Raw genomic sequence first — 6,184 nt, forward strand, 5'->3', positions numbered from 1 at the left:
CTCCACCCTAGCCATGAAGGCTAACATCAGTGTGCCTTGGCCACTTTCCCTTCTAGCTAGGCTGACAGTGGCATCTGCCCAGGGAGAAGTGTTTGTCCTGCACAGAGCCCACAGGAGCAGGATGAGGCTGCCTTTGTGGGGGATGTCTGTTCCGGTGCCACACAGAGTCCCTGGAGCTCCTAGCCTTCTACCCTAGCCAGCGCCGCCGCTCCCCAGCTCCATATGGGTTGGGTGTAGGTAGACAAGGTGGCCCTGAAGGAGAGCTGAGTGGGCAAGACCAGGCCCCTGTCTTCCAAGACCTGACAGGGGTCATGTGTACCCTCATACCACTGCTTGTGGTCTCATGCCACCTGCAGCTATGCCTATGGAGGCATGTGCCCAGGCATGTGTGCACATCCACCACACTGCATCCCAAACACATAGGTCTGCATGCCCCTGCACACACATGAGCACACACAGCACATACACAAGCAGGGCAAGGACCACACGTATGCACACACATGCACGCACACGTGTGCTTGCAAACACAGCACACACAGCACAGGCAAAAATATGCACATGCACGTTTTCTCAAGGCCTGGGCCCGTGAGGACTTAGAAACAAAAGGAAAAGAGGCCATGTGGCCCGTGACTGAGGCTCCCCCATTCCCCTGGGGCAGGGGCCTTTGGGAGCAGGGTGAGGGAGGAAGCACAGTGAGTTGGGGGAGGGAGTAGGGGGAGCGTTGCTGGTGGAGCCAGATGGCGGTGGGGGCGGCCAGGGCTCCAGAAGCCCAAGGGAGGAAGGAGGAGGGGGGAACGTGTGCAGCAAGCAGGCTCTCAGCTCCCCTGCCCAGCCCTTCAGTGCCCATGGTGTGCTCAGACCCTCCCCACCCTGGGGGCCAGGGCAGAGTCAAGGGCCTCTTCTTGATCCTGGGCTCACCGGCACTGCCTGCCCACTATGTGGGTCCTGGCAGTTTGCCCCTCTGCACAAAGGACACCAGCACATCCAAGCTCAAAGACCTGACTGCCTTGCCCCCGGCTCAGAGGGGGCGGCTCAAGCAGGCTCTATAGGAATAGGAACACTATTTGCTCAAAGCTCCTCTCCCAGCCCCTCTGGGCCTAGGAGACCCCATTGCTCGCCCTTGATAGCCTTCTCAGAGGCAGCTCTGTGGAATCTGGTGTCGAGGTGTCAGACAGCTTCTGTTGTTTAATCCAGTGTTCACCTGAGCAGACCATGCCATACCTAAGAAGGTGTAACCAAAGTGCTAGATCTGGGGAAGAGGCAGGGCTCCAAACTGAGGCTAAGTTTTTGCACAACACAGTGGCCCCTGGGTTCCCACCACCTTCCTGGGAACCAGAAAATGGCAGATGACTATGCAAAGAGCTTTGAGGCCCACCTGAGCTCCTCAGCTTGCATGCCTCCCAGGACAGGACGTTCTCTACCTATGTTGAGCCTGCTCTTCACTGAGTGATACCTCAAGGCACTTTTAAGGCTAACTGTATCTGTCACCAATGGTCCTCCCTCTGGCAGCTCAGGAGACTGCAGGGCTCCATGCTGAGCAGTGCCTTGGCTGACCACCCTCAGATGCCTTGATGGGCCCTGCCTCCACAGCCACACATTCATCCTTCCTGGTACTGTCAGAGCCCACAGCCCATCTCTTGGGACTCTGCACCCCACCTCCTCCAGAAGGGAGAAACCTAGACCTTGACAAGGAGTGGGGACAAGGGGCCAACCAGGTCTTCAGAAGCTGAAGCAGGTGGATGGGTGAGCCCAGGTGGAACTGGAGGAGATAGAGGGTGGCATCCCACGGATCTTGGAGACTGTCCTGAGAGGGGCTAGGACCGGATCTGATTTCCAGAGAAAGTCCCTCTGGCTGCTGTGTGTGCAGTGGAAGCTTGTGCAGTGCGGGGCGAGGGGAGGAGGAGGAAGGCTCAAGCAGGGTAGGGTGGGAGGATCAGGAAGGACATGGCCGCATTTCGAGTTGGATCTGGCAGAAGGCAGAGATGGTGGGCAGGGCTCCCGGCGTCTGCCCTGAGCAGCCGGCATGGGGTGCCCATCCCCAAGGTGGGGGTGCAGGAGGAGCGGCCACCGTTGTCGAGGCCCAGGAGACATCTGGGCGGGGGTGTCGCGTGGGCTGTGCGGGCTGAGCTCAGGAGAGGGGCCCAGGCTGGAGGACAATTTGGGAGTCGTGAGCGTTTGGGTGATATTTACAGCCCAGGAAGTGATGAGATCACCGGCCGGTGCTGGTGAGGGGCAGGGAGGAGTGGTAGTGCTGAGCCTGGGGTGGCAGGCTCAGCTCCTGCATGCCCCCACCAGACCCCAGACCCCTCAGTGGCCCCCTGCTGATTCCCTGAGGTGGGGCCCCTGGCTCCAGGTGGGTGGGTAGCTGATGTCCAGCCTCAGTCTCTCAAACCCTGAGATCTGCACAGGAAGCTAATTAAAGCCGCGAGAAGTGGTGTTGAGTGTGTTAACCTCCCCCAACACCGGCTGCTGGTTTACAGTGGATGCTCCTGGCCCCAATCCAAAGATGCCAGGCCAGCCACAGGGCAACCTGTGGACAGAGCTCACAGGTCAACACCGCCAAGAGCAATCAGTGGAGGGTTACCCCGGGGCCGGGGCTCGCTGAGGATGAATTGAGTGGGTGATTAGCCCTCTCAAGGTGCTGGAGTCAGGGCTGGGCTGCTCCAGAGGGTCACTTCTCTGGCAGCCCTGACTCTGGGGCCCTGGGACGGCAGTGAGGCACAGCCACAGACCTTCTTGAGGGCGAAGAGGTCCCTGGGACCACTCTATGCTGCCATCCACCCAGGGGCTACATGGTTGGCTCAGATCCTGGGATAGCAGAACCTGCCCCCATTTATCTGGCTTCTGGGGGTTTTTGCACAGTAATCGAAAGAATTATTTTTTTTAATGTTTAAATTAGTTCTGAAATGATAGAAGCAGCAGAATGTTCAGCAGCTGATGGTAGACTGATGTCCAGTGAGACCAAGAACATGCCGGAAACATGTTTACAGGGAAGTGTTTATTTATTGGATGAACTGGGGCTTCGGGAAGCAGGTTGGAGGCCCCTCCTCACAGCCAGGGCTTCTACCCTGGTTATAGCGCTGCCCCAGCCCTGCTCTCAGAGCTCTCAGAGAGCATGTGCCCCAGCTCTCACATGCGTGTCCTCCCAGGAAGAGGCTGCTGACATCTCCAGTGTGCAGATGATGACACTGAGGCCCAGAGGCATGAAATGACATGCCTGAGCAGCAGCAGACCTACCTGAGGCCACCATGCTCGTTCAGACACACCCACTGCCCACGTGGCTTTGCCCCAGAGGGTTGTGTGGCCGGCACATGGCTCCCTCACCACACCTCAGCTTCCTTACCCCAGTTCCAGGACGGCACATGAACGGAGCATCAATCTCTCCACCTTGTGCCAGTCAGCCTGGCAGTGTCACCCAGCCTGGCAGTGTCCCTTAGCCCGAGGGCATCACTCAGCCCTGTAGGTAAATACACTCTGATCTGTGGTGGACATGTGACCACAATGACACAGCTTGTCCCACTCCCACACAGCATCTCTGGCAGGCTTGCTCTAGGTCCTGCCTTGTTCACCACCTCCCATCTCCCTTTTCCCATCCTGCACTGGGCTGAGGCTGCCCTGGAGCCCCAGACGACAGGTCCAGTCACTGTGTGCAGCACAGCCGAGGGGCTTGGCAAGGTTCCCCATACAAGGCATGGGCAGACCCAGGGAGAGAGCAGCATTCTGGATGTGGCCCTCCCCATGTGGCCAAACTGGAATCCTTTGGGAATCCAGGGATCCTGCCTCCTCTCCTGGCACTACTGCCCCCTGCAGCTCCCAGTGACAGAATGTCTCAGGATCATCTTCCCAGTACCCTCCACCGTGCTTCAAGCCCTTAGCTCTGATACAACCCCCTCCCCCAGGAAGTCCTCCATGGAAGATGATCGTCCCAGGCTGATAGTCACCCAGCTGGGAGGTCACGGAATGGACCCATAGCACCCAGACCTTGCACAGCCAGGGCTCAGGGAGGTCCAGAATTGGGTCCTGTCCTAGGGCAGGTCATCACACCTCACTAGCTCTCGGTTTTCCTGCCTGTCATGAGGAATGAATAAATCCTCGTGGTAGGCATCGCTGCCACAAAGCTGCTGTGAGAGGGGCTCAGTTCAGACCCAGCACTGGAGAGTCTTAAAGACTGACAGGATAGCTGAAGCCCCCAGCAAAGGAGCTGGATCAGGTGTTCCTGCTGCACCATCTCAAGGCTATCCCACCCTCCAGGTAACCCACACACAGCTGGCTTGTCTTCTTGTCCCTCAGACCTCTGTGCAGAGCACACACTTGGATTCCCAGGCCCAGGCAAGCCAAGGGAGTCCCCTGAGGCCAGGCAGCTGGTGGTGGGGCCAGGCTGGGCACCTGAGCACACCTCACCCCTGTGGGGTTGCTGGAGCTGGCCTCAGGGACCCCTTGCCCTGATGTCAGCTGAGTGCTCAGCCTGCCTGCAGTCCTGGGCATTGCACACACAGCATTTCCTTCCTTCCTGCAGCCGACTGGGGGTAGGGAGGCTAGGCGAAGACCATGGAAGGGCAGCAGGACTCACAGCCAGCTGTGCAGATGACCTGGTCAGCTCTCCCCCAGCACATGGCTGGTCTGCCTCAGTGGAGGGGGTCTTTATGTTCTGGCCCAGGTTGGGGAAGGGTGAGGCCCATTCATCCAGAAACCTACCAGTTCACCACACACTTATTAGGTACCTACTGTGTGATGGGTAGAACTAATGGGACTCCTTCCTGAGGACCAGCAGGGGTGCTGCTAGGGCCTCTGCCATCAACTCTCTGGGCCACCTGGGCAGCAAAGGGCCAGCCTGGGACTGGGTGTGGGGAGACCGGTTACATGGTCTGGCATGTTGAATCCACACAGATGGATGCACGAGGGAGGAGCCTTCTGTTGTCCCTGCATGCGCCCCAGCTTTGGCCCTCCTAGACAAAGCACAGGGACAGTGAAAGGCCCCTTCCCTGGCCCAAGCCCAGCCCGCTCCTCTGAGGGGAGGGCTAATTAAACCTGCCGCCGACAAACACCGGGGAACTAGAGGCCTCCGATCTGTCTTCACAAAGGGCTGTGCAGAGATTTATAGGCAATAAAGGAACATCCATCTCGGGGCAGTCAGAGGAACGGCAGTTGGGGCAGGAGGGGTGGGTGTGGGGAGGCAGCCCCCTCCCAAGGAGCATGGCAGCTGCATTTTGATGCTCACAAAGGAGAGGTGGGGGCCAAGGCTTCAAGGGACTCTCACCAAGGAGGGAGAAAAATTAATGTGAACAATTAGGGAATGATGAAGACCTTGCAGGGAAAACACCTTGACACACGCATCGCAGCCTGGGAGGGTCTCAGGGATGCAGAGCCAGTAACGGCAGAGTGGGGGTTGGGGGGATACCACCTGACAGGGAGCAGCTCAGAGACAGCTTGATGGCACACAATTATTTTTGAAAAATGATGGAACAAAGAGAGAGCAGAATTGGGGGGATGGGGGGGGGGTGCTGCTGCAGCCTCCGGGGTTCCAGGAGCTTCTAGAGGGCAGTTGCTGTGTCAAGTTGGAGGAGGAGTGTCTCCGTTTCAGGACCACCAGGGCTTCTGAGAACCAAGAAAGTGGGGTCCCTTGGCCACCCAGGAGCAGCAGCCACACCTGTCCACCTGGAGGCTCTCACCAGTACTCCCTGGATCCCCGTACTAACCCCTCTGCTCCAGGACCCATCTCCTGTGGCCAGCCATCAGAATCTGACTCTGCCTGAGTTCCGACTGCCTGTTCATGCATCCCACCCTCCTGTCTGTGTACCCACCACTCGGTCCATCCATAACACCTTCCCTGCTCTTCTCAATGGGCCCCACTCTGTCCATCAGATCCTGGTTGGGGGGACTGTGTTTTTTCTGTCCCCAGGGTCAATATCATCCAGGACATGCCCCCCACTCCAACCACAAACCCCCTCCAGTCCTACAGAGGGACAAACTGGTCACAAGACCATGTCCCAGGCCAAGCTGACTCAAATGACCACCCAGGCAAGGGCAGTGGTGCTATTGCCCCCATTCCTGCCTTGTCCAGGAAGGCCTGTGGCCCCCCACCCCAACTGCTGGGTCTGAGCTGTTCAAGGGCCTAGGCCTTGGGGATGTGGATGACTTCAGCCCTGACATGCCCAGGGGGCAAAATGCCCCCCAAACCTGCAGG

This window comes from Felis catus, chromosome D3 (assembly GCF_018350175.1).
Source record: "Felis catus isolate Fca126 chromosome D3, F.catus_Fca126_mat1.0, whole genome shotgun sequence".
NCBI lineage: Eukaryota > Metazoa > Chordata > Mammalia > Carnivora > Felidae > Felis > Felis catus.